At 40.2% G+C, this 27,990-nt stretch overlaps 1 long non-coding RNA gene across 1 annotated transcript; it reads right to left on the bottom strand.

The window, feature by feature from the left end:
* Positions 1–4,352: 4,352 nt before the first annotated feature.
* On the bottom strand, positions 4,353–25,088 carry LOC144332241 (uncharacterized). The gene is made up of 4 exons (XR_013400142.1): positions 24,387–25,088; positions 10,658–10,741; positions 5,351–5,487; positions 4,353–5,136 (listed from the first exon to the last, which is right to left on the bottom strand). It is a non-coding gene; the product is annotated as an uncharacterized LOC144332241 (long non-coding RNA).
* Between the last annotated feature and the right edge of the window lie 2,902 nt (positions 25,089–27,990).

The raw sequence follows: 27,990 nt of genomic DNA, 5'->3' as shown, positions 1-27,990 counted from the left end.
AGCTTTCAAGACAATAGGAAAAGGAGAAAATAAATGCTAATGAGCCAATTCCTTATATCTTTAAGGAAAAATCAAAATTAGAGCCTCATATAGTATCACACATGCACTCACATACTTCCAGATCAATTTTGATTTTTTAAAAGTTTAAAGATAAAGATTTTCATGTGATAGAATTAGAACAAAATCAGAGAAATGGAGGAATAATTTTATTGTAGAGAGTCTTGTGTAAGCGTAAGAGCAAAGAAAGATCCCACCAAGTAAGCAAGCATTATATATGATTACACAAAATATCACATTTCAAAATACATGCACGCACGCACATCACAATATACATGACAGAGACAAGACTAATATCTTTACTATATAAGGATATTTTATAAATAATAAAAAACATAAATACATCAATAGATCAATAGAAAACCTGGCAAAAGATATAAACAGGCAACTCACTGAAGAAGAGCTAGAAATAATAGATGATAAAATGGATAGTAAATATATGAAATAATTTTGAAACCTTATTTGTGATCAAATGAAAATTTCAATAATTCCAACACATTTATCATGTGATATATATATATACACACAATATTCCATATTTATCTTATAAAACTGGTCAATATTTTTATTTTTCGTGACTATGCCCAGCTCATAATAAAAATGTAAAAAAATGAACATTCATGCCAACTCATGGAAATATAAGTTGGACTAACCATTCTAATCCACAATTTGGCAATAAATAAAAAAGCCTTAAAATGTATTCATACGAAGCAGGATATATGTTAGGATATCAGATTTTCCTAGGGATAATACCAAGGGTTTGAGGAGATGATATTCTCTACAGCATCATATGTAACTGAAAAAAAAAGGATAGGGCAATCTAAGTATCCAGTAGCAAAAATGTCCAAACCAATCATGAAATATGTGCACAGGATTGGAATAATATGAGGATGACACAAATGAAGTAGTAGACAAACACATTGAACTGTGGAAATAATTGGCAGTGTATTTCTAAGGGAAAAATTATGAAAAAGTAGATGCTGTCGTTCATTTAGCCAACACATTGAGTGCTGAACTTAATTATATAAATAATGATAGCTTATGTGTATATGTAAAGAAAATACAGAACAGACATAAGGAGAAAAACAAATATTACCTTTAAGTGTTGAATATTATAATGAAGATGATGGAAATCATCCATCATTTCACTATTGTTCACTGTAATAAACATGTAAGAAATCAGAAAAGTAATAAGGAAGTTATAAGGTGTCAAGCTGTACCATATCATACTTTTAAAAACATGCCATGCTCTTTCAACATGTCAGGCTGTATTGTCATGCCTTTCCCCATAGGTTATGATATGTCATGCTTTTTATTTTGCAAAATCCCTTCTCCTAAGAGTTTAATAATAATGATACAATGGGATGGCAAAATGGTTCCAGCTGCTTTTTTTTTCCCCTTTTCTTTTTTCAACCAATTGCCCCAAGCCAGTTTAAGAGCTTTGATGCATGACCAGGGTTTCGGCCACAGCTTCCTGGCTGGCTCAGAAACAGCAGAAGGAAAAATTTAAAGTGTAGGCAGTGGCTTCAGAGTCTCTTGGCCACTGAGTCTACCAGTCACACTGGGCCCTCCAAATCAAGACTCTCCCAAGTTTCTCTGTCACGTGGTGCATTTGAGAGAAATGTAGAAGTGGGACTCACCGAAACTAGGCTGGACCCTGGAATCGTGCCTTATGAGTTGCTTATAAGCTTTGCTTCCTCCTTTTTAGTGTTCTCACACCTTGTTAAAACACCAAGTGTAGGTTCTCAATACTGCAAGAGAAGAGCCATCTCCCAAGCGATTCAACACCAAAATATTTAGATTTCCTGCCACAAATAAATGTCTTTTTACATTATGTGCCAGGCTAGGAATTACGGGACATGATCATTCAGCACCAAATTTACCTTAGATATTACGGTGATACGTAAGATATGGCTCCTGTTGACAAAGGATTACTTATTGTGTCAACAGGTCTTCCCAATGCTTCCATGAAAAAAACTTCCCAAAACCTCCTTTCCCCTCAAATTACAGCTCCCTGGGTTTCTCCTCCAACACCATCCTTCTGCACTCACTATTTCTACTTTCTAAGTAGCCATTGTTCCATAATTTGTCAGTTGGACTTCTGTACCATTCTCCATCAACAATCCACTGAAAGTGATCTGGTAAAGGTTGACAGCAATCCAAGTTGTGAGGTCTGTCAACTTCTCCATCATCCCGCCCTCTGAAACACTCTCTGCCAATCACCTGCTTCCTGCAGAAAATGCTCTGTTTCCTGACCAGTGACTTAGATTTGCACAGTGATCAAGTTTTCAGTGCTTGTCTTTTCTTGTTCCTTGGTCTTTCTCATGTAGACTTACCAGTTCCCTTCATCTTCAACTATCTTCTCATATTTGTGACTCCTAAATTTGTGTCTCCAGCTCATCTCTCTCCTGGACTAATACAAATGTAAAATAGCTTCCTGATCCTCATCAATTCTCTATTCTCATTCCTTACCTATTGCTGAAGTCATCACCATAACCCCCTAACTCATATTCCTGTCCCTGGCCTCATGCCTATCCATCCCTCTCCTTTAAAATTATCTTTCTATGTCAGATATGGTTGGCATCTTTAAAAGCCCAGATAGAAACTTGGAGCATATAAGAAATAGAGAGCAGCTCTCCCTTCGCATTCTTTGACTAAAATCTTCAGGAAAACAGTCATGATCTATATGGAAATCCATAATATCTCTGAACATGAAGCATCCCTCCCCTGGAGTCATGCAATATCCAACCTTCATGGCCAAATGTGGGGGTTCTGGTTATGTTCGTAGGATCCCACATCAGAATAACCAGGCTGAGAGAACACATAAATGCCATTTAATCCTAATACTTTAGATCATCCACATTTCTGACAAATGGCCTTTGGCTCCTGAACCAACATCTTCAATGACTGGGAACTCTTTCTGAAAGTTTATCTCTTCTTTCCAGAGTTCAGAAAATGAACTTGCTGCCCTCTTAAAGCTTTTATTTATTGGCAAGTTTTAAATGTTTTGAGAATATTTGGAACAAGAAAGCAGAATAACACGGTGATTAAAAGTACAACCTTGGATGATCAACACATCTGTGTTGGAATAATTTCACTACTTACTAAATGACCTCAGACAAATTCCTCAATTGCTCTACTGCTTTGTTTTTTAATCTGTAAAATAGGGATAATATCATTACTCATTTTCTCCCTTTTAGGGTTCTGAGGATTAAATGAAGTAATGCTGGTAGTGATACACAGTACCCAGTCCATAGTAGGGGCTTGGTAAGGCTGGACACCTGCCCTGGCTAGGTGGGTTTTTCACATTTTCTTCCACCTTTCTGTATGTTATGTAATTGGTGACTCTTTCCAAGTCCTGCCCATATTCCTCTATATGTGGTCCTTTTGAAATGAGGTATCTGGGCTTGAATGCTGCCCTTCAGATGTGATCTTCAGGTCTCAGAATGCTAAACTTACTCCAACTTGCATCTGAGGCTTAATAGTATTCATGCAATCCGGAATCTTGTTAGGTGTTTGGAAAACCACACAATCTCTTAAACCTACAACAAGTTTGCAAAGGGAGAAGCTTCCAGGTGCTTTCCCTGGACCTGAAGCTTTGCTGAATCACAGCTCCTCAGGCCTGCGTTCGTGCGTTTGTGCTGGGATCCAGCACAGATCCTAACATTGGATTCTGTTAAATATCTTATAACTTTTCTTCTAAAGAAACTTTGGAGACTCCTCACGACCTACAGAATAAAATCCAAACTTAGAAATCTTGCTGTCTGATTTCTCTGCTCTGCATCAGGGATTCCCAGAGGTATGTGGATACCCCTTGCACTTCCAAACCCACTGTCAACGACATGCACAGTTTTGCCACTTGTGGTCTGGCTAACTGCATATATTTGCCTCTCTCCTCGACTGTGAGCTCCACAAAGAGTTTTGTTCTCTCCCTTGTGGGCCACGATGCCTGGCACAGCATAGATAACCAACAAATATTTACCAGTTTTAAGTTAGGATATGATTCTGACACCAGCTCCCTTCACCTGGGTGGAAACGGTCAGAGATGGCCCATGGCCTGCTTGGAGTTCACATTCATGTTGCTTTCCATGGTTCCTCAGGGGCCTACGCGGTTCTTTTTGAAAGCTCGTCTTTGGCTCCATAACACTCTAGATGTCAGGTTTTGCTTCCTTTTTTTTTTTTTTTTCTTTAACAGCTTCATTGAGATTTAATTCATATACCATAACATTTACCTGTTTAAAATGTACAGCTCAGTGGTTTTAGTGTATTCACAGACTTGTGCAACCATCACTATACCAATTTTAGAAAGCTTTAATCACCCTGCAAAGAAATCCCATTGAGGGGGGAAGCACTACCCATTCCTGCCCTCTACCCCCATCCCAAGCCCCTGGCAACCACTAAGTGCCTCCTCCAAGCAGTTCATATAAATAGAACCGTACAGTACATGGGCTTCTGTGACTGGTTTCTTTCACTGAACATGCTATTGAGAATGAGCCACGGTGTGGTATGCATCAGTTCTTTGCTCCTTTTGACGGCTGGGCAATATCCCCTTGTATGGATGGACACGCCACATGTTTTGATCCATTCGTCAGTGGATGAACATGTGGGTTGTTTCTACTTTTTCTGGCTATCACTTTCAGTGCTGTCTGGATATAGACCAATGAGGGTCACAGGAGAACAAGTAGAGGGTGATTTTTAAACGTGAGTAAACGATGCACACAGAGGTGCGTTTTAGGCCAATGATGGTGCATAGTTCACAGTGTGCCCACTGCCAGGCCCATATCCTCTTCTGTGTACTCAAATCCCTTTTCTATGGAGATTATTCCTTCCCTTCTCAGTTAACTTCCTTAGATTCCTTAGATAGTTAACTTCCTTCCTTAGATAGGCATCAACAGTGTGCTGTGGGCGAACTCCGCCTTCTGAAAGCTCTGTAACTGGGGCTCTAAACATCTCGGGTGCAGAGAAGGATGAGCCTGTTGAGTGTGCAGGATCCTTTACTCAGCCTTGAGCTTCTGTTCGCTGGCGTTTTACAGTCACTTCAGGCTGGAAGCAATGCTGTGTGCAGTACTCCAAGTTCACCTGTATGTGAACATGGGACACTGAGGAAAAGCATCTCAACAGCCTGACTTCCTCAGATATATACAACCTCCCCTCCCACTCCACACAAACTTGTTTTTACTCTCCTTGCAGTGAGGGCAACATGTCAATCTCTTTTCAAACCCCACATGGAAAGCCTGGCTACAGTTTTGGTAATAATGAGGTACTTTCTCCTCATTTATGTTAGCACGCTCACCTACTTAGCCGCAAAAACTCTCAGTATAACCTTGCCTGAAGAAGTCGCTAAGGATGCTGGCATTATTTGTAAATCAGTTGCAAATGGTACTCAGATATGAAGTTCTTATGGGGTCTTCTTTAAAGCTTTGTATTATTCTATGTGGATATAAACAGATAATTATTTATTTTAAAAATACTCTGTGGGCTGTAAAGGTAAATGCATAAATAAGTCCTACAAGAATATTTTTTACTTTTGTAGTTAAAACCATTCATTTCTGCCAAATTTTCTTCACCTTTCTTTTATTTCATTCAGAATATTATTGCTATTATTTGCTCTACAGTGGGCAAAATTTCTAGAATACTTCAAATTAAAAGTATGTATATAAGCCCCACCCCCTTACTCTATTAATGCCATCAACTTTTCTCCATAAAAGAATCTCATTTTATGCCTTCATTTTCCACATTGAACTTTTGGGTACAAGAAAGTGGGGGTGAAACATCAGTTCAGATGCCTGCAATTGTCTTGGAATATTTTTCTGCACACTCAAAAGCCTCCATTATGAACAAAGTCTGATGTTCCTTCACCACAGTGATGAATGTTGACTTAGCCCAAGAAAAAACTAATTTAAAATGTTGTGGAAAATGCAAACGTGGTTGATTTAAACAGCCAAAAGGAATTATCCTCCTGCAGCGTAAACTACCTATGGAGTGTTAAAGTTCCTGGAATCAATTAGAGTTTCTAGAAACCAAACCAATCATGATCTTACTCTTGTCCCCAAATGATAAAACAAAGGTTTGGTAAAAGAATACTATACATTACAGTGTCAACATTGGCTTTTAAAATTTTCTGTTTGTTTTCATTTTCTAATTTTTAGTTAACTAAAGCCTAAAACTGCAGCTAAACAGGATGTTTTAATTCACCATGATTACCATAAAATTCATGAGGTAGGATTTTTTTTCTTAACCTTTCTTATTCACCTAATCCTTGCTCCAGAATTTCATTTTGGAGTTTATCAGAACAAAATTCTTTCGCTGTGCTCTCCAGTCCTGTTTGCTGAGTTCCACAAGGTTTGCTGACAAGTTCTACTTGAGTAAATCGTATTTAGACAACTGTATATTTCATTTAGGCCTTTTGCAATGACTGGGCCAAGGTCAGTTTTATATTCTACTGAAATCATAAAGTGACACTTGAGATAAACAGAATGTTTACTCTCTCCATGTGAGCTGAGGCTGATATGTAAATTTATCCTTATTCTTTCATCAAATTTGCATTTACCCTCTTAGCCAAACACTACAGACTTCCAAATCAAACAGTTTTAATGATGGTCAACTCTTTATGACCGATCGCCATATCAGAGAAAAAGAAACAGCCATTTAGATTAAAATGAAAAGCACAGTGCAACATAACTCTTCTCTCTAGGTTAGTGGTAATTGGATGAACTTTCATACAAGAGGTGTTTTGATGCTTCGCTGCTTACCAGTAATTACCACAGTCTTCCGGCTTTGTGTGTGCCTGTGATGTGCCCTTTATCTGTGACAAACACACCCTACTCACCTATCATCATTTTTTTTTCTGGTCAAATAAACCAAGTACCTCTAAATAGATTCTTTATATTAAAGAAGGAGAAAAGAAAGGAAGGCATAACAGAAAGACTTGATCCTCTCCTCAAATGAATAACTTCTTGGCTAACTCTAGCAAGAAGACACAATCAATAATGACAACACACAAGATAGAAGATGAAAATCAAAACTCTAGGTTTTGTAGACAGTTGTCTTCCTATGAAATTATTCTGTTTTCCAGTGTGTGCACTCTACAGAGGTGACTTGTCGCCTAGGGCAAGGAGGTGTGTCACTCGCTTACTCCAAGGTGAACTGGAATCTTAGGTAAAAAGCTCCCAGTGCCCAAATAGCCTTGGGCCTGGTGAAAAAAGCCACTCCCAGCAGCTTAAATCTCTCTGATGCAGTTAAACAAGAGGGAGCCTCTGAGAACGTGAGGGATAAAATTAGTACCTGTGTTTGCTTTCCATTCTTTTTGAACAAAAGGAGCTATTTCTGTGTTATGAGTTTGCAGAACACAGAGGGGATTAAGCAATGGGACCACACAACTCACTCCTTTCACGTTGGGGGCTGGGTTACACCCTCAGCATAGCTCCCAGGGAGCGGTAGCGCCCACTAGGTTTTATTCCCTCCTGAAACTTGGGCTTTCGGGGCCTTGCTCAGGGGGAATAGAGCTCCACAGCCCTGCTTGCGTTGTGTTTTGTTTCGGCACCAAATGCAATGCTAGCAAGTTCAAAGCAAACGGTCTGCGAGACAGGCTGCACAAAGAAGAAAAAAGTGGCATTCTTTCAGGAGCTCCCGGATTCTGCTTCCTGTAAGGAATAAAAAATGAAGACTGTTGGCGCTGAGCCTTGCTAGGTTACTGAAGATCTCCCACTTGGAATGTCAGACACATCAGTAAACGACTTGATCCAGCAACAGAACTAACATAATTCACGCCATTGATACAACAGGACGAGTGTCTCTACCCAACTTCAGTGCTTGTCTTATGAAGAAGAAGACCAAGAAACAGAAAGAAAGGAAAAGGGAAAGCAAAGAGGCAAGGGAGTGTGGGGGAAGGCAGAGGACACAGTTTCCTTTTCAGTGTGGCTGTCAAATGGCGATCTAATTGTGGCCGGGCTGCAGGAGAGCAGATAGCTTTTCTGAAGCCCGCAAGTATTTCTGCCATTCACCAGGCCGAAGGATGCCACACACAGTCTGTTTGTTCAACATAAGCAAACAGATTGTAAACTGGCTGATAATTTTTGTACTGACAATGTCATTTACAGCTGTCAGCCTTTCGTCTGCCTTGTTTGCTTTATTCAAATATGAACCAAGTGGACCTCCCTTCCAGCGCTTTCTTCTGCATTAAAATCACATCCATTCCCTTCCAAGCTGTCTTATCTAAAATTCATTGGAGGCCAATCAGTTGGCTGAATGCTTTGTTGTTTCCATGGAGGCAAGAAGTCTAGTGTGGACTTTCGGGGATTAGGAAGTTTCAGATTTACAGCCTTGAAGTGCGTGTTTCTTTCAGTTAGCTTCTTTTGATTGCACAGAGGCAGGACATTTAAATATAATTTTATGTCTGAGCCGGGAAGCAGTGCTTTCAAAACGTAATCATTCTGGTTTGTGGCTCCCTCTTGCCAGCACTTGGCCTTACTTCTTCTGGTTTAGTCCTTGGAATGTGCCGCCCTCGCGGCATGGATTGGCATTCTTCCTCTGCCCCTAGGTCACGACGGCTCCTTGGCCAGCAGGCACTGCTCAACTGCACCTCTCCTCTAAAATCCTGGCTTTGATCGTGCAGCCTGTCAGAGTGTCACCCACAAATCTTGAAGCCTCCTCTATTGTGAGTGGAGGTTGCAATACTTTCTGTTAAATAATTCACATCGGACTGGTTGTCTGGTGGCGGGCAGGCAGCTGCAGATATTGCCACTTTGCTCAGAGAGTACAGGCACAGTCTCCTTAAAAAAATAAGCCAGGGGCAAAGTTGCCTACTTCCCTGGACCTGGTGCTGGTGAGAGTTCCCAGTTCTAGGATGTGCTTAACTCTGAGCTTCAGCTTCATATTTTAAGGGCAACATCAAAAAAAAAAAAAAAAAGATGTTTGCTCTTGGGGATGGGGAGCCTTGCTGCATTCTTGGGAAAAAATGTGTTCTTTTGGCAAATGTGATTTCTGGTCTCTCACTCGAAAATGCGATATCTTAAAATCATCCATGATGTATTGGGCAATTCATTACTTACACTGAAGTCTGTAAAACATAACATCACTGGGACTCTGATTTCACTTATGACTGTGGCAATTGGTTTAAATTTGTTTCCCAATGCTTAAAATGGCATAAAGTGAATCAACGTCAGTAAGTGAATATTGAGAATATATTATACGTAACAGCAAATTAATCACAAAAACTTTTTTATATTTAGGATATTTTTAAGTCGCATCCCAACTGAAATTTGCTATTTTTTTCCTTAGATTTATTGAAACCAATCTCAAATATTTGTTTAGTATCAGCTCTTAGCTTAGAATACATAAATTCTACTACAGGTACCAAATGAATATTACTCATGAAGTCATTTGGGAAAAGTTTGAGGTAGTGTCCAATCTCATGGTAGGTGGAATTTGGTAGAAAGTTTGTATTTTTAAAAAGTTTCAGAGAAAAGAAGTCTCAATAGAGGTTGCTACATCAGGGAATATTCATTCTGTCTATTTAGTCAGCATAAGAAGTATACAATACAATGAGGAGGCTGGCAATTTTATGTGATAACAAGCTGTGCCACTATAAAATAGACTATATTATTTGCACTTATGTGAACTAATGTGTTGTAAGGACTGTGATCTGGTACATAGACCTGTCTATTCTTTTTTTTTTTTTTTTTTTGAGACAGTCTCCCTCTGTTACCCAGGCTGGAGTGCAGTGACACGATCTTAGCTCACTGCAACCTCTGCCTCCTGGGTTCAGGAGATTCTCCTGCCTCAGCCTCCTGAGTACCTGGGATTACAGGTGCCCATCATCACACCTGGCTAATTTTTGTATTTTAGTAGAGACGGGGTTTCATCATGTTGGCAAGGCTGGTCTCGAACTCCTGAGCTCAGGTGATCTGCCAGCCTTGGCCTTCCAAAGTGCTGGGATTACAGACCATCTGTTCTTTAATATAGAATGTTATTAACAGTCTGGAGTCCCCATAGTTACAATGTGTCCTGCTCTCTTGGAAGGCCATGCCATTTGCTACGGCTGAGACCTTGTTTCCCTATGACTTCAAAGAAGACCTTTTTGTTGTAAAACAAAGCATTAGTCTTTGCTTTTTATCTTTAAAACTTTAATCCTACTCTGGTGTATGTAGGGATATTTAGCTGTCAATATCCTGTTTTTTATGTTCTATTGAAATTATAATAATTGTAATATGTGAATTAAAACAAAATTGATCTACTTACTAAATTTTAGGCAATTTAGATGCTATATAGTTGATCAGTCACTAAAGTATTTATCTGAACCTATCCCCTACCATATAAAAAAGTACAGCACCCTTTGTGTGCAATTCCAAAAAGCAAGAAACTCTGAATACTGAAATTTTAACATGATGTGAACTGAACTGAGAATATGTAAAATCTCTGTTTATTCTGCATGCATTTGCTGCAGAAATATTTGTGTTTGATTATAGGGTTGCTCCCCTAGACCCCACTGGGTATATTATTAAACACATGGAATACTGTTCATCTTATCTTTAAAAATCTTTAAGTTGCTGGATTCTGAAACACATTTGGACCCAAGGGTTTTGGACAGCATAGTGCATACCTGTCTAAGGTGTGTTTCATGGTGACTCTGTGAGAAGCAGATTAACACTCATGCAAACTATTAAGACTTGTGGCTGAAAGGACTCTGCTGTGAACAGACAGGAAGAAAATCGTACTTAGAAAAGGCAACTATAACTTTGACCATACGTGAGAATATAGAGGAAAGGAATTGGAGAAACAAGTTGTTGGTACAATGGTCTATAAAGCCAGGAGAGTGGACAGCGGACAGCATCAATTTGATGTTTGGCAAACAATAGGTGGAGAGAAGACAAAGAGAAAGAAGGATAAAGCACATGACAGAAAATCGAAATAAATGTGTCATCTGAATGAAGTGTATATGCTACTTCTTTGCACAGATATTGCAACTCTTCTACAAGTTTGAAGTTACATCAAAATAATTTTTTTAAAAGTCCATAAAACTCCAAAGGAAGCACCAAAGAAAGCAAAGCACTCACAGAAAAATAAAGAATCTTCTTTGATGTTTTCTCCCTTTCCTTTCAAGTGGCTAAAGCTGAAGTGAGGAATCAGAAATGCAGCAAGAGGGGGAAATAAGACAGTATGTAACAATAAAGAAAAATGGGTGGAGAAAAAAAAAGAGAAAAGAGGAGTATATCTGAAAACCATGTTTTGATGTTATCTAACTCTTCAATAGTAGCTTACCGAACATCCCCAACTGTGGGGCTCTGGACACATTTCTTAATCTGTGTGTGCCTCAGTTTCTTCATCTGTAAAATGGGAGTGACATGGAATCCATCTCACTGGATTGCCATGAAAAGTAAATGAATAGAGATTCCAAAGGAAGTCTCACAAGCACTCAGCAGATATTTGCCACATTTGCCATTGAGATGCTTATTAGTATTATTCCTACTGTGTGCCAGGGTGGTGGGCCAAGAGTTTCTCATTCATTACCCTCTTTTTACTTACAACAATGCTCTGAGGTAGATACTAATATTGTTCCCACTTTACAGATGGAGAAACTAAGGCTTAGAGAGCTTAACCAACACAGGACAAATATGTGAGGACTTGCCTAGAATAAGAACACATCTAGGATTACAGGGATGGAGGAACAAGGTCTGAGGGAAGGCTCAGCCACAATAACCGCAGGAGGAGACTGGAGCAAGAAGCAGCTGCTGGGGCATCACATGTACATGGTAGCGCAGGGGCCTCCGAGGAGCCACATGAGGGGCAAGTGAGCAGGTAAGCTGGGCAGTCCTCCCTCTACCTCCTGTGTTAAGCAATCCCAGAGGATACTTGCCTACAGCTTGACAGTGGTACGGTAGTGCCCTCTTATGCTTGAGGAATACATTCCAAGACCTCACTGGTTGCCTGCTACTGTAGATAGCACCAAATCCTACATACCATAACCAAGTCGACCACTAAGTGACTGATGGATGGTGGTGTCTACAGCTGGACAAGGGGATGATTTATGTCTCGCACAAGACCAAGTGGGACAGTGAGGAATTTCATCATGCTGCTCAGAATGGCACACAAGTTCGCATTTATGAAGTGTTTATTTCTAGAATCTTCCATTTAATATTTTTAGACTGTGGTTGACCACAGGTAATGGAAATGGTAGAATCATGAACAAGGAGGGACTACTATATCCTGGTAAATGTCTAACAAATGGCTCTCTGGCAAAAAGTGTGTGTGCGTGTGTGTGTGTGTGTGTTTATTACAGATATCTAGGAGAAAATATGGGAGAAAAGCTCCTTGAAATTGGTCTTGGCAATGGTTTTTTTTTTTTTTTTTTTTTTTTTTTTTTTTTTTTTTTTTTTTTTTTTTGGTATGACACCAAAAGCACAAGCTACGAAAGCAAAAATAAGCAAGCAGGATGACACAGACTAAAAAGCTTCTACACAGCAAAGGAAACAATCAACAAAACAAAAAGGCCGCCTATGAAATGGAAGGAAATATTTGCAAACCATAAATCTGATAAGGGATTAATATCCAAAATATATAGGGAACTTACACAACTCAATAGCAAAAAAACAAATAACTCAATTAAAAATGAGTAGGTATCTTTCCGAAGAAGACATATAAATGGCCAAGTACATGAAAAGGTGTACAACATCATTAATCACCAGGGAAGTGACAATCGAAACCATAATGAGTTATCACTTCACACCTCTTAGGATGGCTATTATCAAAAAGACAAGAAATAACAAGTGTTGGCGAGAATGTAAAGAAAAGAGAACCTTTGTGGTTGCTTGGAATGTAGACTTGTGCTGCAGTATGAAAAACTGTATAGAGATTCCTCAAAAATTTAAAACTAGAATTATCATATGATCCAGCAATTCCTCTTCTGGTAATATATCCAAGGGAAACAAAACCAGAATCTTGAAGAATTATCTTCACCCTCATGTTCATTCCAGCATCATTCGCAATAAGCAAGACGTGGAAACAATCTAAGTGTCCACTGACAAGAGATCAATGAATAAACAAAATGTAGAATATAATGGAATACTATTTAGCCCTTAAAAAGACAGAAATCTTGTCATTTGTGACAAAATGGATGAACCTGGAGGACGTTATGCCAAGTGAAATAAGCCAGACACAGAAAGGTAAATACTGCATAATCTCACTAATACATGGCATCTAAAAAGTCTGATTCATAGAAGCAGACAGTAGAATAGTGGTGATCAAAGGCTGGGAGGTGAGAGAAATAGGGAGACACTGGTCAAAAGACACAAGGTTTCAGTCATAAGATGAAGAAGTTCTATAGATCTAATGCATAATAGGGGAATGTATTGATAACTTGGAATTCTATGAGAACAGATTTTAAGGATTAACACACACACATACACACACACACACACAAATAGCAACTGGAGTAGTAGTGGACCTGCTAGTTAATTTGACTGTGGTAATCATTATGCAATGTGTGTGTATATATATATATATATCATATCATCTCATAGTATACCTTGAATATGTATTTTGTCAATTAAATATTTTTTTAAATATTAATTATAAATTCCATATAGCTAATTGATTTTAACAGAATTCTTTTGTTGATTTTGCTGAACTTTTGCACTTATAGCCAACTACAAATCAACTCTTTTTTTTTTTTTTTTTTGAGATGGAGTCTCACTCTGTTGCCCAGGCTGGAGTGCAGTGCTGCAATCTCAGCTCACTGCAACTTCCATCTCCACCTCCCTGCAACCTCAAGTCATCCTCCCACCTCAGCCTCCCCAGTAGCTGAGACTACAGGTGGGCACCACCACACCCGGCTGATTTTTGTATTTTTAGTAGAGATGGGGTTTTACTGTGTTGGCCAGGCTGGTCTCAAATTCCTGACCTCAAGTGATCTGCCCGCCTTGGCCTCCCAAAGTACTGGGATTACAGGCATGAGCCATCATGCCCAGGCTACAAATCAATTCTTGATCATTCTCAGATTCCGCAAAGAAGCAGCTCACCTCAATGACGAGCAAATGCAACTCCAACATGAATGTTAGTTGATGTGTTTGTTGATGTTAAGTAGTAAAATGAAAGTGAAACAATGAGGACATATGTTGGGACTTCATTTGTTCATCAGTGGAATGAACGGCTTCTTTGTTGAATTGGAGAACAGTTTTCAAATACTCAAAAATTATTTCCTGAAGTGTACTTTATGTGTTTTCATAATACAATGGCTATAAACACAGCCCATTTTTAAGTTTAACCTGCTATATCAACATTTTCTCCACCACTTTCTTAAGTCTAGACAATCAACAAAACAACAAATCCAGCTCTGATTTGCAGCTTTTGCCAGTTTCCATGGTGTGAATATTCTCATCACAGATGAATTCAAACTACCAACATCAACATGAATTTGGGAAGAGGTGCCAGCAGGATACCATTATCTACAGGTCTCACGAAGGAGGAAGCATTTGAATTTGACTTGTAAAACATGGGGAACTTTGTATAGACAGAAATGGAGGGAGAGAACGTTCTTGGCAAAAGACACACTTAAATGAAGGCAAAATAGGGAAACTGTTGACATAGAGAGGCATCAAAAGGCCTACAGAGGACACCAAGAAAGACATGCATCACCTTGGGGAAAAAATCTAGAATGAGATTTCAAAGGACCCTGAATGCCTTTCTTATCCTATGAACTTTCCTTTTATCCCATTAAAGATTTTGTTTCCTTTTGCTTTTGTTTGGTGGGGAATAATTTGCATGTTTGTATTGTTTTGTTGTGGAATGGAGGACAGAAAGGAAGCAAGAAGGATGGTGTGAAATGAACAGATTTGATCTGTAAGGATAGCACTCTAATAACCAGAGTTGTGGAAGGGATGGAAGCTGACAGACTAGAGGTGGGGAAAGTTGGGAGGAATTTACAAAAGTCAGCACCAGAGGGAATGAGACTGCACCAGGCCACAGCAACAAGAATGTCAGGTCCAGTGGGCTTGGATGAGGCCTAACTTACTGCCCTCCATGTCCCCAATAATCTAAACAGGGCCTGGCACACAGAAGGTGCTCAGCGACATTTGCTGAAGGAATGAATGACAGAAATGTAAAGCAGGGAGGAAGGGGAAGAGATCTCAAGTATGTTCATATCAGGAAAACAGCTCTGAATAGTACTGAGTTCTATATAATAAATGTAATGCATTCTATATCAGAGTTTCCAAAAAATATTTTTAAAAACTATGTTGCTGCTTAAACTAGCTCTGATGGGAAGTTGAAAGAATTGCTTATAAGCCACAACTTTACAGGAATTTTATATGTACTATTGAAGTAATGTGAATAATATAAGGAGATTTTTCTGAATATAGATGGCATTATTTTTCTGAGTACTTGCCTTATTCTAACACTACGTTCATTCTTTGTTCCTTCTTCCTTTTCAAGGGGTTAATAATCTGCAAACAATCTATTAAATGCATTTATGGAAACTTCTTATTAAGAAATGCTTCTTAGTAATCCACCCACAGAACAACTTGGGACTTTTTTTTTTTAATTCAATTACTTCTTTTTCATCTAGGTAGGAAGCAGTTGGGAAGGGTTATAGTGAACTACAGGAATTAAAGCTGAATCCAAATTTTGAAGTGTGTTAGTGGCTGCAAACTTCCTTCTCCGAACATGGGTATGATTCAGTGTTAAAGTGCCGGGCTCCTGGATGATAAGAAGTCTGTGTGTGTGGGTGACCATTGTACGTACATGCCCAGTTAATCATTACAGGCTTCTCTGCTTATCACCACAGTGGCGCTGACCACAGGCCAGGCAAGAGGAATGATGGATTTCTCTTGAGTTCTTGGCAGGAACTGAGCTCTACTGGTTTTATTCTGAAGCTGCTAAGAGATAGCCTCCCACCCTTGCCCTTATCACTTTTTATTTTTCTACATCCTTGAAATGAATGAGACAATGAGTTGGTTGTGCGGACTGTTTCCAGGCCTGTGGCTGCTAAGCTAGCGTCCAAGTCTGGCTGAGAGGTGGGAGGACTACGACCGAGAGATGTGGGGTTTCACTACATGATGCAATGCTCTAACTTGCTGAATCATAGTTCCTAATTTCCTGGAATCCAAGAAACATGGCCTTGTTTACCCCGATTTGTATTTAGATTCAAGGGCTGGACATTTAAAGATCATCTGTCAGTCAATCCGCCTCCTTAAACTAAGATCCCCAAAGCATTTTTGTAAAAACTTTTATCAAAGTTTAACAGGCAGAAAAGAAAAGTGAACATATAAATGTACCACCCGGTGATTTTTCACAACCCAAGCACATCCTGCAACCAGCACCCAAATCAAGAGACGGAACACTACCAGCCCCTTGGAAACCACGGGCTATTTCCCTTCCAGTCAATGACTTTACCCTCCCCAAGATCCCAACCATCTAACCAGCAGCATGATTCGTTTTGGGACTCTAAATAATTGCAGTCACATCATATTGACTGTTCTGTGACTGGCTTCTTTTTCTCCACTTTTATCTTTGCGAGATTCAACCATATTTTTGTGTTTATAGCTCACTCTTTTCTCACTGCGGTATACTATTACTTTGTGTGACTATACTATTATTTATTCATTCTAAAGGTATTGTTTTTACACTCAAATTTCTGGGAGAGGAGTTTTCGCCACACCCCAATACATTCAGACTTTGAATGATAATTTTAAATTCTCTTTTATCATTATTATTATCTTTGCTGTCTCCTAAATCCAATTATTCTAATGAACGTCCAATGATTTCATGACTTCATCTCCTTTCTCATCAGATTCGTTTACAAACATCACCCAAGAACATGGATCTGACCACATCCCTTTCCACTGTAACTTCTCTTGCTGCAGTCTCCTCACCCAGGCACTCGTCGCCCTCCCTGGCTTGGCCCTTTCCTATATCTTGCCTAATCTGCTTTGAAAGCACAGGATCTACTTTTTCTTTCTGGGACTGCATCATTATTTCTCTAGCCCTGGGCATATATGTTCAAGGGTTTCTTCAGTCTAGAAGTTTCTTATCCCCCATATACAAGTGTCAGAAATTGCTAACCCATCTTTGAAGACCCAGTTCATATTATCCAGTCCCAGCTCTGGTCCCCAGTTTGCCTGTCTCAAAGTCAGCTCTGTAAGGCTCTGCCTCTTCCACTTGCCCGTGAGCTAGCAGGTGTCTGAGGACCTGGGGTTTGTTCCCAGCCTCTCTCACCTCTGCCCCCAGGCATCTGCTCCACGAGAATAGCCTGGATGTTCTCTAACCCATCATTTCTTCTTTTATTTTCACATTCCCTGATTACATTCCATCTCTTTTTTCAAGAAAAATGTCTGTGGGATGGCATGCCTTTCGAGGGCTGTGTGCAGATGGGTGAGGAGGAGAAAGCTGTTCTGATGCCCAGTTTGAGAAGATTCTCATCCAGGCTTGTTCTCCTCTGAAAGCTCTCACTGATTGTACCTTCTTAGTGTTGTTCTCCAGGTAGAAAGAGGAGAAGAGCGCTGTGCACATGAGTAGCTGAAATGCCTTTAATTCCCATCACAATCCTGCAAGCTTAATGTGCTCAGACGTGGCCAAAGGGAAGAGGAGGAAGCACAGCTGCCGGAGAGGAGAGACAGCGCGAGGCAAGGCAGGCTGGCTTTGCATCGTCCTTCTATTCATGTACAGTCGTCATGGTATGACAATTGCATCATCACATATACCAAAATGTCACAATGTCCTTATTTTCTAAAATTCTTAATGCATAGTATGACAGGAAAAACTTCTTCTGATTGTGAATTTATATGAAAAGCCTTCTAGTGGTAGAACATTTAAATTACATCCAGTTATACATTCAATGATTCACCTTTTCTGAAATTAATATAATCATGAAAAATCAGGACTGCCCTAAAAAGTCTGTTCTTTGTCTCTGTTACTGATTGTAGAGCCGACCTCTCTATCTGTTGATGAGTCTTTCTGCATGCCTTCTTTCTATATGACCCTGAAAATGTTTTTAATGAGAACTCCTAAGGAGAAATCAGAGTTTCAGAAGACATCAGAGTTCAGAAGAAATTAGAGTGAATGTGCTTGAAATGTAGACATTTGCTGAGAACAAGTTCATGCAGAGGAGGGAAATAAAAGACTGAATCCAGGCTGGAAAGTTAAAAACTGGCCAGTTATATCAATAATATGTCAGTTCTCAGCCCGTCCCTTCTCTTGACATGTGACCTCAAGATTATCACCCTAAAAAAATAAGTTCTATGAAAGTAAAAATACTCAAGAGTTGACTGGGATTTTCATTGCATTTTAAACAGCTCATTTGTATTCTCCTTGTACCCTAAAAGACCAGCTCGAAAGCAGTGAAGAGCATAAAGCAAGAGGCAGCTGGAAAAAAACAGGTCTTGAAATGATAAATGTAATGTTTCATGTCAGCAACTGGAATTTTTTTGTAGTGTTACTGTCTTGGCCTGCTGACAGCATGATTTAATGGCCTGGTTGCTCCATGGGTTGACATGGCAACCACGGAAAATGCCATAAATATCTGAGTGTGAACGTGAATGGTATGTTTACATTGCGTGTGGTGCATTGTGTGACATGTGGTGGCTGTTGTCTCATCCAGTTGGAAACGTCTGGAATTGACAGCCATGTTTTAGAGCCATTTGGGTTAAAACAACTCTCACAACAGACACTTTACTGCAAGTCTGAAGCTGTGCATTTTTGTGTATATTTGAGAAATTAAATTCAGTGTTCAAGGGGCCAGAGGGCCTTAACACAGTTTGCCATGTGCCATAAACCACTTTCTATCTCAGAATCAAGACAATGTTGGATTTCTTCTGTATTCAACACGGTAGAGAACAATTATGATGTTTATTCAAAATTGAATTTAGTGAGCACTTCCCTAGATTTACTGAAACCCAAATTTTAGAATTGGAAAGATTTTTGAAATAACTTCTAGTCCAATAATTTTATTCCTTAGGCAAATAACAAAAAAGAAAATGGCTTGTTTCATGCTCCAAGACCTTGTAGGAAAGCAATGACACCCGTACTTCCCTGTGCTTAGTAGATTTTTGCACATTCAGAGAAATGTGAAATCATGTTTTAAAAAGAAGAAAAAGGGAACTGAAAACTGATTGTGTTGTATTGACCATCAATTCCCCTGAAGACCACCAGAAAAATCTTTCTATCACACAAAACTGTAAGTCACACCATAGTAAGATAGAACACCACCTTGATGGGTCTTAATAGTGGCTGGAAATGAAAATTAGGGTAGGGTGTCAATAGCGCCCTAGGACTTAGGCTGAGTGATTTTTAAGATGTTCTCTTCCATGTAGGCAGCTGGTTTGAACTGCACGGAGTTTATGTTATTACAGCTTTCAATTAGCTGGGCACAGCAAGGCCAGGCTAAGAAGTCAGTCTTTCTGAGGAAATGGTTTGCCTTAATACATGAATTGTTTAGCTCATTTATGGTCTAATTTTCAGAAACAGGTATCCCTGGAACATGCAACTCAGCTACTTTTGCTTGGTCTTAGTATTATTTAACATACAGACAGGAGCTGGGCGCGGTGGCTCACGCCTGTAATCCCAGCACTTTGGGAGGCCGAGGCGGGCGGATCACAAGGTCAGGAAATCGAGACCATCCTGGCTAACACGGTGAAACCCCGTCTCTACTAAAAATACAAAAAATTAGTCGGGCGTGGTGGCGGGCGCCTGTAGTCCAGCTACTCAGGAGGCTGAGGCAGGAGAATGGCGTGAACCTGGGAGGCGGAGCTTTCAGTGAGCCGAAATTGCGCCACTGCACTCTAGCCTGGGGCACAGAGTGAGACTCCGTCTCAAAAAAAAAAAAAAAAAGAAAAAGAAAAACAAACAAAAAAAAAACAAAAAAAAAACATACAGACAGGAAAGAATGACTAGTTTCAGTACTGTTTAACACACGGACAAGACATTATGTTGACCTCTTTTCTCAGTAGCCTCGGGTAATTCATTTACTCTCTCTGGCTCTTGTTAGCTCACTCATTCATTCACTAATCATATTCACTATTGAGTACAGATGATTCTTGACTTACCATGGCTTGACTTAAAATTTTTTACTTAATGGTGAGAAAGCAATGCACATTCAGTAGAAACCATAGTTCAGTGAATTCTGAACCGATCAGAATATCAGTGAATTCTGATCTTTTCCCAGGCTAGTAATATACCATACAATACTCTCTCCTGAAGCTGGACAGTGGCAGTGAGCCACAGCTCCCAGTCAGCCACGATCACAAGGGTAAGAACTGGGACTCTACAGTATACTGTGCTGCCAGATGATTTTGCCCAACTGTGGGCTGATGTGTTATGAACAAATTTAAGGCAGGCCAGGCTAAGCTATGATGCTCACGAGATTAGGTATATTAAATGCATTTTCAACTTATGATGGGTTTATGGGAAAGTAACCCCATTATAAGTCTGAGAGTGTCTGTACTTGCTAAATGTGCCCACTTAGGATATAAAGATAAGACTTGATAACTGCCCTCAAGAAACCTACTGTATATACTCTTGGTCATTTAATGTGTTACCATTATGTTAGATTCTTAAGTTTCAAGGAGCCAAGATGTGCTCAGATAACCACAGGAGATAATTTTTATTAAAAGTGCTTTCCAGGATGTTAAAAAGCACAAAAAGCTATCTCAGCAGCCAAAAGCCAGGGCTTATGGAGACCAGAAACATTTTTTATCACAATTCAGGTGATTATTGGAACTCTGGTGATCCTAAAATCACTCTGGGGGGTCCATCTCCTTTCCAGAGAGAGAGGAGTTGACTGGCTGATCAATCACGATCCAGTATGGTATACCACAACCTACCCAGGTTTTCATACCAGGCCAACTCATCGAGCAGCTCACAGACAATGCTGTCCCCTGGATCAGTGCCAGGATTCAGTTGTGTCATTGGATGTATCGCTCAGTCCTGCCACACTCAGCTATGGTTCATGAAACAGTTCCCATGACAATGTGTATGAGAAAGACCGGGGGCATCTTGCTCTGAAAGCTTCTTGGGAAAGATGGACACCCAAAGACCCATAAGCTGCCCAGGGTGAATATATGCTAGGCGATAGAATTATAAAATATTTTAACATTTCAATTACATGAAGGTTTTCTTTTTAGAAATTGTCTCATTAAGCCTTACTTCCTTTACTGAAGCTCAAATCTTCACTAGAATCAAATGCCAACTCTCCATACCAAAATTATTTTATTTATTTTTTTAAAAAAGTTTTTATGGTATGAGATTTTACTGTATTCAAAACAATTAGGGAAAATAGCTAAATGAACAAACAGAAACAACCAGGAAACTGAAATGGAAAATTTTAAAAATCTTAGTCTTTCTTTTACTTTTCTGGTTTTTTTTTTTCTCTCTCTCTCTTTAATCTTGGTTTTGCAGAAGCAGCAAAATATTGTCAGTGAAGAAGAGACAAATTTGTCACATCTTAATGTGATGGTAAAGAATTGCCTTTAATCATTGACCTTTCTTTCTTTGTCTTGGGATCAAACTGTAACTATGGAGCCTGTTTTAACACGATGTCTGAGAGAAAAGGGTTTAACCTCGCTAAAGGTAACAAACGTTGTCCTTCCCACGCCCAGTAGGTATTGATGTGTTTGGTTTAGGGACCCATTCATCACAGCACTGTGAGCAGTCATCAGTCACACCAAGATGGGGGCTTTGCCTGCCAGACTTATAATTTGCCTTGTTCAAAACTTTGAATTTGCTTTGAAAAAATGAAAACTTCTCTGTTGTTTTCGGTATGTAACAAATGGAGACTGTAGCAGTCCGTTCTTGCACTGCTATACAGAAATACCTGAGACTGGGTACTTTGTAAAGAAAAGAGGTTTAATTGGCTCATGGTTCCACAGGCTATACCAGAAGAATGATGCTGGCATTTTGGGAGGCCTCAGGAAACTCATAATCATGGTGGAAGGCAAAGGGGAAGCCAGCACTTCACCTGGGTGGAGCAGGAGGAAGACAGAGAGAGGGGAGGTGCTACACGTTTTTGAACAACCAGATCAGCTGGGCGCAGTGGCGCATGCCTGTAATCCCAGAACTTTGGAAGGCTGAGGTGGGTGGATCACCTGAGGTCAGGGGTTCGAGACCAGTCTGGTCAATATGGTGAAATCCCTATATACTTAAAATACAAAAAATTAGCTAGGCATGGTGGCAGGCACCTACAATCTCAGCTACTTGGGAGACTGAGGCAGGAGAATTGCTTGAACCTGGGAAGCAGAGGTTGCAGTGGGCTGAGATAGCACGCCTGCACTCCAACCTGGGCAACAAGAGCAAAACTCCGTCTCAAACAAACAAACAAACAAACCAAAACATCCCCAGATCTCCTGAGAACTCACTATCGTGACTACAGCTCCAAGGGGGATGGTGTTAAACCATGAGAAACTGCACCCATGATCAAATCACCTCCTACCAGGCCCCCCCGGGTGATTACAATTAGACATGAGATTTGGGTGGGGACAAAGCTCTAAACCATCTGAGAGATCATGTTTAACTTTTTGGAGCTGCAGTGCATGGAAGACTCTTCTGCAGTTTAAACCGTTTTTGTACAGTGAGATATCTTTACTGCGAGAGACCAAGTTTTCAGGTCACTCTGGCTGACTTCTATGGCTTCTCAAGTGACCTTGTTATTGAAAGAATAAAAGTAGATTCACAAATGAAGGGGTCACAAATGTAGTACACACATGGAAAAAAGAGAAATGCCACTAGAAAAAATGACACCCCAGTAGCAATGAGTAAACCTAGCACCCAGATCTTCATTTCTCTACCATTCTCCGATAAAAGGAACCAGGGTTCTTTGGAGACACGGTTGCGTCACAAAATATATACAATGAACATGGCACAGCTTGCAGTTCCAGGAAGCAAGGAAGTGACTGGGGGGGAAAAAAAAAGCACACAATGGTGGAGAAATGTCAAAGGGACAAAGGAAACAACGGAAAGATCTCCTGATGGCCAAAGCTGGAACAATTAGACCAACAAAATAAATAAAACAATATGGGACTATAACCCAGAGTATAAAATAAATATTCATGATTTCATATTGATATAAAAATAATAAAATAAATGAATAAATGGGATAGGAGACAAAGGTCTCTGCAGAAATTCCCAAATCATTTATGCAGAAATTCTGCCCTCCAGGAGGTAAAGCATAACTCCCTGCTCCTGAAGACTAGACTGCATGTAGTGACTTTCTTCCAAAGAGCACAGTATGAAAAGAGGGGAAAAGGAAACTTACGGCGGAGAAACCAGACAAACACCACCTCAGCCAGGTGATCAAGGTCAATGTCAACAATCATGAGTCATGCTGATACAAGTTGAACATTCTCTAATCCAAACGCTCCAACATCTGAAACATTTTGAGTGCCAACATGGTGCCACAAGCAGAAAATTCTACACTTGATCTCGTGACAGATTGAAGTCAAAACACATTCAAAATTTTGTTTCATGCCCAAAATTATTTAAAAATTTTATAAAATTACCTTTAAGCTATGGGTATATGGTGTATATGAGACAAAAATAAATTTCCTGTTAAGACTTCAGTCTCATCCCCAGGATATCTCATTATGTATATGCAAATATTTCAAAATCTGAACAAATTAAAAATTTGAAATACTTCTGGTCTTCAGCATTTCAGATAAGGGAGACTCAACCTGTAGAATGTGCCTTTGATATGATGTGCTAAGAATGGCTCTTTTTCTCTGTGGTCTTCCTTTCAAAAACCATCAGTCCAGGATAATTATGAGTAAAACATTAGACAAATGCCAAGTGAGGGACATTCTGCAAAATGCTCCTCCATCAGCACTCCTCAGACTGTCAACGTCATCAGAAAAAGGAAAAAGTCAGAAACTGTCACAGCCATGAGGAACCTAGGGAGACTTGAGAACTAAACATCCGTGGTAGCTGGGTGGGATCCTGGGACAGGAAAATGACATAAGGTGAAAACTAAGAAAATCTGAATGAAGTATGAACTTCAGTTAGTAATAATGTATTAATCCTGGTTCATTAATTGTGATAAGTGTACCACATTACGATTTTAATGATAGGGGAAAATGGATGTGGGGGATATATGGGAACTCTCTGTACTACCTTTGAAGGTTTTCTGAAATTTAAAACTGTGCTAAAAGGAAACATGTTAAAAATATGTGCTAAGAAAGACCCCCCAAAATGCCACTTTTTAAAACAAATTTATACCATTCCTCTCACAATTCTTCACCCCTTGAGAACTGAAGTCAGCATAGCTTCCAGTCAGTGTCTTAAAACAACACTGGGGTCAGTCATTTTTTTGTTCCTGTATTAAACAATGTTGGAACTAAGCAAAAATCACGTACCTGCTTGCTTCAGGAAGACTTGCTTGTCAAAAATAAGGCAGTAAATCCACTAAAATAGCTAGCTTATCAAATCCAGTATATTTCTTATCAAGGGTTGCTTCAAGACCCTTGGCCTTGTGGGGCTTACCAATTGAGAACTGTTAGGGTAGAAACCCTGCCCAGTCCCAAGCCACTCCCCACCTTGCAGAAGCTACCTTAGAAGTCCCCCAGTGCAGACTCTGACTTTGTCAATCTGAGACACTGTCAAGACTCTACCAAGGTGGTATTCTCTTATACTACAGTAAATCTAATAAATTTGGTTTTGTTCCATTAACAGGTTTTTCTGAGGTCTTTTGGGAAGTTGACAGTCAATAGTAATAGGGGTTGAAACAAGAGAATTTCATCTTCTTTTTTAATAGTATCTCGGTATCTTCCAATTAGCACAATCTCGTGTCAGATCAAGAGTCAGTTGAAGCAAGGTTCAACTCCTATCAGGGCCGTGTGGTTTCTAATCCATCTACTGCTGCCCACGATGGTGCTGTGAGTGCCTTGTGCTGCAGGCGCTGTGCAGGAGAGAAAGGGGCTTCCATACTCTGGGTTCCTGCTCCTCTCTGCTGTGAGGTGGCTCCAGACTTGCATCTGCTGACAAAGTCCCAGATCTATGTCTGTTCTCTCATTAAGCCAGCTGAGTGGTTCTCCCTCTCTAGACCAACAGAATGTCCTGAGTACTGGCTTTAACCGCCAATTTGGTCTGAGGCTCAGATATTAACCTTGGCTACAGGGTGTTTAACCCGACCATAGTTGGTGTGGCCCACCAGGCCCAGCAGCCAGCACCCACAGCTGCCTCTCGTGTTTGCTATGTGCAGGCAGGCCCTCCTGCAGCCCTTCCACTCCATCCAACAGCCAAGGTAGTTCTAGAGGCTGATGGAGGCCTTATTTCAGCCTAATCAGGCCATCATACCATTGTCAATCAACTGCAGCATCCCTTGTAAACTCACGGCCACCCTCTGAGTGCTCTCCAACCAGCGTTTCTAGTTTCTGGTTTTCTCAACACCTCACCTTGCTCAAGATTTCCATCCTGACGAAGGAGGTCAGGTCACAGGTCCCTGAACCCCTGCTTCCACTTGCCTTACTCTTTTTCCTCCACAGGGGCCTTTCTCTGGAGACACGAGACAGTTTCCCTTTCATGCCTGCCCAGGATTTCCTCTGTCTCATGGTGTGCTCCTTCTGGGGTGAAAGTCATGGTATCTGTGGAAGACATGGAGACGCAACCTCAGATCTCCAAGAAAAGATTGGTTACCCAGTGGCGAGGAGGAACTTCCCCTAGGTCTGGCACTGCTTTTGAGCCATGGTACTCTTCTTGGGTGGCTCTCGAACAATGAGCAAAATACTGGTACAAGGCAAGGCCATCTCCTCCCAACATGGGACTGCTCTATGGGCGGTCTTTGTGGCAGAGCTCCTGGTTGGTCTCGGGGGGCTTTCTCGGAGCAATGCTGTGCTCTAAGAGTCCTCCCTTTTAATCCTCCCTTCTCCCCTTCTTGTCCTGCTAGTCTCAGCCCCACAGCATGGTCTGAAGGCTCTCCCTGTCAACTCCTGCTTTTTTCAACTTTGCCATTTGCAGTTGCTCACAACAAATCTCTCAGTTCCTGGTCAGAAGAGCCATGATGGAATGTGGCTGAATGTGAACATAGCTTACAAAACAGTAGGTAAAAAATCCACCAGGCTCATATTTTCACATTCTATTTACACTCAAGTATATGTAGTTAGCCCTCTTGAGAAAAAAAAGAATCTATGCCGGCTACCTTCCTTGTACAGGAAAATCTGTTTGTATGGTATTTACATTTTTCTTCTTTAGTAACTTGAGATATGTTAGAATCTTTAAATCTAATGATTTAGAATTTGATTGACAAAATTAATGACGTTTTGCTGAGTGACTCTGGATCACCTTCCTCTGAATGCAGCACCCACCTTTCTCCACCTACTCAGGCCTTTTAAACTGCATCATTGGCTTCCTTTTTGGCTTCCAGTTGGGCTCAGCCAATGGAAATCACAAGCAGAAGATGTGACAGTGTGAGAGACTGAAGCTGGGGAGGTGCTCTTTCCTGCTGTCTCCCTGATGAGCCACCATGGTGTCTACTGAAGTCCGCAGCACCTATCAGTGGGTGCTACTTGCTCTGGGTTCTGGTGGCTCCTTCCTTCCCTGGCCCATCAGGCTCAGGTTCCCTAACAGCTCCCCACTGCGACTGTCCCTGGGAGACTGCACCATCACTCCCAGCACTTCCCAGACCCTATGCCAACTTGAGTGTGCCTGCCAGGGCCCTGAGAGACTGAAACAGAGGCCAAACACAATTTTTTTCAGTTATCCAAATTCACGTAGTACAAGGTCATTTATTTTGTCACTCAAATTCTAGATGATTATGTTTAAAGATTCTAACATGCTTCAAACACTGAAAAATTAAAATATAAATACTGTACAAGAAGAGTCTATCTCTAGAAATGTGTTGAGATAACTACTGAAATAAAAATCTGCTTGAGCTTTATTATGGAATTCTTTCCACCAATTTGCCATGAGAAGAAATGTAGAATCTGTCAAAAGCAATAATCAGTCATAGTTGAGTTTGTTACAGTTCAACATACTCCATGAAAGAAAAGGTCCCATCTGGATCAATAGTCTTTTGGGATTAATGAATGAGATTTTTCTGGTTAATATAATTGTTTTTTGTCCTTGAACAAGTATCTCCACTCCCCAGTGGGATTCCAATTTCTCCCATACGTTGAAGGGTGAAATGAACAAAATGATTCCAGACAGTGTTTCTGAAATTTTTTTTTTAATGGTTCCTTTAAGAAAGATGTGATCTTCCTCCTCAGACACAATATGAATCTGTTCCTATTCATAAAATAGGGCTGTACTTTCAGAGTTTCGGAAAAGCTTGTGTCCCATAGTCCTTGAGCCTTAAATTATAAACCCTACATACAAGCACACACACACACAGACACACATACACAGACAAGCACATACATAGGTGCACATACAAATACACATAGTTCAACATAGGAAGGGAGAACTGCTAAATTTGAAGGTTAGTCAGGGAAAGCAAGGGACCGAATATATACAAATATATCTGTGTATGTGCGCACACATACACAAATGTCATTTTTAAGTGAATTTGAGTTTCAGAAAGTCTGTTTTTACGCCACAGGTTTACGATTGGTTAAATTCAGTCCCAGGATTTCAAATGATTCTTACATTGTTCTAATGCTTACCCAATTCATAGAGATAATATCAGGAAATTTAGGGGTTTCTACCAGAATGTATAAAGTGTTTCTAAGTCAAATATTTTGAACTAAATTCATGAGTTTCGCGTCATTGTCCAGTGTCCACACTGTCTTGTCCATGTGCTATTCTTTTTGCTTGTTGCACCACCATTGGCAAATTGTACAAGTCAGAAACGTGAGTGGCTCTGATGATTTCTCTTTCTTGTCAACAATTACTAACAATTATGTCTCGAATGCATCTCAGGTGGGTTCTTCCTTCCTCTCTTTTCTTGGTCATGGTCCAGTCCTTCTCCGCACTGTGGAGTGATTCCACTCCTCACTTCCTACTCCACTTCATCCTCACACCACC

This window comes from Macaca mulatta, chromosome 10 (assembly GCF_049350105.2).
Source record: "Macaca mulatta isolate MMU2019108-1 chromosome 10, T2T-MMU8v2.0, whole genome shotgun sequence".
NCBI classification, from domain to species: Eukaryota; Metazoa; Chordata; class Mammalia; order Primates; family Cercopithecidae; genus Macaca; species Macaca mulatta.
Note: the sequence above shows the minus strand (reverse complement) of the source record. Positions and strands in the feature narration are given on the sequence as shown.